This window comes from Stegastes partitus, unplaced genomic scaffold, assembly GCF_000690725.1.
Source record: "Stegastes partitus isolate 25-593 unplaced genomic scaffold, Stegastes_partitus-1.0.2 Scaffold115, whole genome shotgun sequence".
In the NCBI taxonomy this organism is placed as follows: domain Eukaryota; kingdom Metazoa; phylum Chordata; class Actinopteri; family Pomacentridae; genus Stegastes; species Stegastes partitus.
The window spans coordinates 611,113-615,420 of NW_007577846.1; the positions used below are offsets into that span (position 1 = coordinate 611,113).

Here is a 4,308-nt window from a genome sequence, read left to right on the forward strand (position 1 = left end):
CATGTTCTCTGCCTGCTCCGCACGCAGTCGAGAAGGTCTCGGATACTCCCAGAATTCAGAGTGAGATGCGACATGATGTCGCCACACATAGCCGCTCCATTCATACTAATCATTTCACAGGCCATGACTCCGCTCATCCGCTCCCTTGTAGCGCAGTTTTGGGGATCTAGTGATCTAGAAGAAGAAAAATAAAGAAGAGAAGAAAATAAATAAAAAATTAAAAGAAAGAAAGAACAGAAAGAAAGGGACTGTCTGTGTCATGCTTGCTCAGTTAGTCCAGAGTAACTGAGCGGATTCACCGTCAAGCTCAATGGTTTCATTACCACCTCTCTAGTGGCCAAGGCAGAATCTACTTTAGATCGCACTACAGGTGTCTAGACGGAGGTCTTAGCTTTCAATTGACACCTAGGTTGGCCAACAGGAGGGTTGTGGTGAGTTAGTGACAGCCTGAGAGCCAGTGGAGTGTCTCAGATAGTAAACCCCATATGCACAAGTTCCACCCTTGTAAATTCAACCAGTCGAGTTGCAGACACTCTCTGACGCTGTAAACTTGTAGCCAATGAGCAGACGAACACGTGGATGTGTTGAAAGGCAGGGTTCTTCGTGTCTGACGGCCGTGGCAGCCGCAAGCAGCAGCTCATGAGAAGTGGTGTGTAAAATGTGAGTTATGCGTCAGTCCTCCATCTGTATAGTTGTGGATAGTGTGGGGACAGTTTTGGGGCACAAAAACACGGCAAACGTACAGAAAAGAGAAAATACACAACAGGAAAAGTGGTGGAGGCTGCACAAGTCGAGACAGCAGCATATCTGTGTGCTTTCTCCAAACAGAGGCTGTTATAACGAACGGCTCATAGAAAACAAGTGAGTGTGGTAGTGCTAAGAATACGTGTACAGTTGGAGTTATACAGTAAAAATGCAGTTTGCAGTGTTATTGTGAATTGTAAATATATATTTGCCCATAACAGTTGTTTTGATATGGTCTTAGTATATCTTTTAATAAAAAATATAGATTTTATTTATTTTTATGATTAAATGAATTTCTACAACTAATGGAGTGACTCTGTGTCCAGATATGGATTCCCCTGGGTATGAGCTTTCAATAGAGCCCTCACTGATGTCTGTAGGTTCAAGCATTCAAAAGAGATTGCACTTTTCCTGACATTTTCAGTGGTGTCCAATTTGGATAGATGTGGATAAAACAAACGTCCCTCAATTAAATGCATGAACACACCGGTATAAAAACTGGTGTCAGATTATCAGTTTTACAGATAGTGTTTTCAGTGTTGAAATATGAGTGATTGAAATGGAATAACCTTTACTGGTAGCACCTTGGATGATTCTGATTGCTGTGGCAAAAACTACGAGTGTTATCTTTACAACTAAGGTCCAACTTTATATACCGGTACACTCCATAAGAGTCAATAACAGCATTCATTTTAATTTGGAGATGTCATTCTTCAGGCGGTTGCATCGAAATGACCCGGAATGGTAAAGAGTTAATATGCTTTTGTCCTTTCTCTTTTATGATTCATGACCGGATGGTTAACCAACGCGAGCTGAAATGAGCCTCAGCTACATGGACTCCGGAAGGCCCTGCCCAGATCCTGGTTCGTTTGCCTCCACCTCCCATGCCAACGCCATGGTCTTCCTAATCTACGCAATTTATTCTTGTCATCTTCGCAGCACGTGAACATTTTCCTGCACTCAGATGTGATGGTTGCGGGTGGCCAAATTCAAAGGAAATGCGACTCATAGGTTAATTTTCCCAAGTCCACTTCATTCAAGGTGACTCTGCTAATCTGCTCCCTCGGAGCGCTGTGTTGGGGTTTGTGATCTCAGGGATTATCTGTGTCGTGCTTGCGCAGATCGTTCCAGAGCATCACGAGCAGAGTCACCTCCAAACAAAATGTATGTGATCTCAAATAAATGGTTATAATCTGACAAAGTGTCCTGTCTGAAATGGAGCTTCGCGTTAGTTCAGACAGGCACGGAGTCAGGCGGTCACATGGCCCCTCCTGTCCAATCGTCATCGCTAAAGTCCAGCCCACCCACTTAGCTGCTTTATAACTGAGGCAGTGTTCATTCATTCTGCTCGCTTCANTAAAAAAATAAAATAAATAAATAAAATAATAATAATAATTTAAGAAAACAAATAAAGATTGAAGGCCTTCATAGAACAGTGCCATGACTGTTTAAGGTAGCTGTTGGAGCTAATACATAAAATTCAAAAAAATTGTGGAGTGAAGAATTAAAGTAAACTTTAAGAAAAAACTGTTGTTTGGTAACAAGAATATTGAGGGTGCAGATATATTCATACTTACATTTATACAGATTATCTGAAGGTGTGGAGGTGTGGAGGTGCAACATGACCCATAGCAGTGCAGAGACGAGCATGATCATGAACAGAGCCTAATGCACCAACAATTCCAGTCCTCTGGGCCAAGGCTCCAGATTGAGACCATTTTGAGAATATTAGAGTAGAGAATATTAAATTTTTAAAAAAAAAACAAAAAAAAAACCAACTCTGACAGAACCAGGCTCAGGGAGGGACGGCCATCTGCCTCGACCAGTTGGGTGGGTGTGGGATGAATTATAAAATGTAGTGTACAGATAAACAAGTTATTAGAAGTTATTGTCCTTTTGTTCCTCCATTTCAAATGGACCAATGAAATATTCCACTTGCTAGTTCGTGAAGGTAACAGGAGGCATCATGGTGGGGCAGCAGGATGCAGAAGGTGAGGCCGGTGGCTGTAGTTCAGGAATTCCAGATCCAGAGACATCCACCAAGAGAACAGTTGTGTGGGTTAATCATGAAGCTGTTGAGCCGTCGCTTTAAACCAGGGATGAGCAGCTGCTACGTTCGCTGCATTGGTGAAATGTAATACTTTTATAACTTCAGTGGCTGTCAGTCTGTCTGCCTGGTGCTTAAAACAAACTGTTTAATTGCTGTGTGTTTCAAAAGCGGCAACTTGATCCTTGGTCATCTTGGGCTATTCTGACATTAGAAAATACTGTTTAATTACTTCCAAAGTAATTCAGTTCCACCTGTCTGAGCACTGCAGGCACCAATCAGCAGCTAGCCTTAGGATCCTGTGCCAACGATGTGGACTNATGTTTTTTGGATCTGTGAGTGTTCTTATTAGGAGTGGAAAGCTCTCGTTTTCAAATAGTTGTTGAATGTTTAATAGACTTAAGAAATGTTCACATGGAGAAAAGAACGACTAAAATTAACCATTAAAAATTAGTTGCAGGATGCACTATGTTTAGTTAAGGGGAACAGCTGTTTGAAATTGAAGAGAAACAGAAAGGTGGGCATGGATGATAATCAACATGATATATTGAAACGTTTTAGCTGGAATAAAGGTGTTCACAAGATCGTGTTGCCCACTCAAACTCTGTTGCCTGTCCATGGCTCATTTGTCACCGTCGCACAGTGACGTCATGTCTGCTCGAGCTTCACTGCATTTACCAACATAGGATGTATAATTTGACATTTTCCCAGCTGTATCCTTTTCACTAACCTACCAACCACAAAACAGTGCAGCTGCATAGTCTCCAAGTTCTCAACTGTCCTGTCGAGATAGTTTGTCCGGATCACAAGCGGTGGGAATGCAGCTTTAGAGGTTGGAAAACAAACAGGTGATTTTTTTTATTTTTTAAATTTTCTTTTAAAAGGTCAATTTGTAGCCAAATGTGCACTCTACTTTTTTTTCTGTAAGCTTTGGTGTTAATTTAAGAAAACAAAACTGTAGGATTTTATTTTAAACTTTAAAGTGGTGGGGAAGAAAAAAGAGGCAATTTTAATTGTATTTTATCTTAAAATATTTTCAGAGTGTAATAGAAAATGTAGATGGTTCATTTTCGTTACAATTCAAAGGATGTCATTTTACAAATTTTGTGTAATGACAATATGTTCGGATTATAATTGGCCATTTTCATTGACCTTCTTTTGGAAAGCTCCCCAAGGTTTGGTTTTGCAGGTCACTTGTGTGACTGATAAAAAATCATGGAAAAATAATTAGACCACCCTTGTTTTCTTTTCTTTTTTTTGTGGGTGGGGGGGATTTTTAACACCCGGTACCAATAAGGTACATTTGTTTGGACAAATATAATTATCACAGTAAATATAGCTCATGAGAATTTATTTTAAGAGCTGGCATTTAACCATTGTCCGTGGTTTTCTTGATAACTAAAATCACTTAAGCTCTTACATCAGTAGCTGTGGCATTGTGCTGCCAAATAGTGTTTTTTGACATTCCATGTTTTCTTTTCTATGGATTTGTCCAAACAAACGTACCTTCAGTTTTA

The 4,308-nt window shown here is 40.3% G+C and overlaps 1 protein-coding gene across 1 annotated transcript in view; it reads right to left on the reverse strand.

The window, feature by feature from the left end:
- The window catches only part of LOC103354658 (uncharacterized), a 31,203-nt gene extending 26,944 nt beyond the window's left edge, over positions 1-4,259 (reverse strand). Inside the window, exon 1 of the mRNA XM_008278103.1 lies at positions 4,255-4,259. The gene's annotated coding sequence lies outside the window, so the exon portion shown is untranslated. The remainder of the gene's footprint in view (positions 1-4,254) is intronic.
- Between the last annotated feature and the right edge of the window lie 49 nt (positions 4,260-4,308).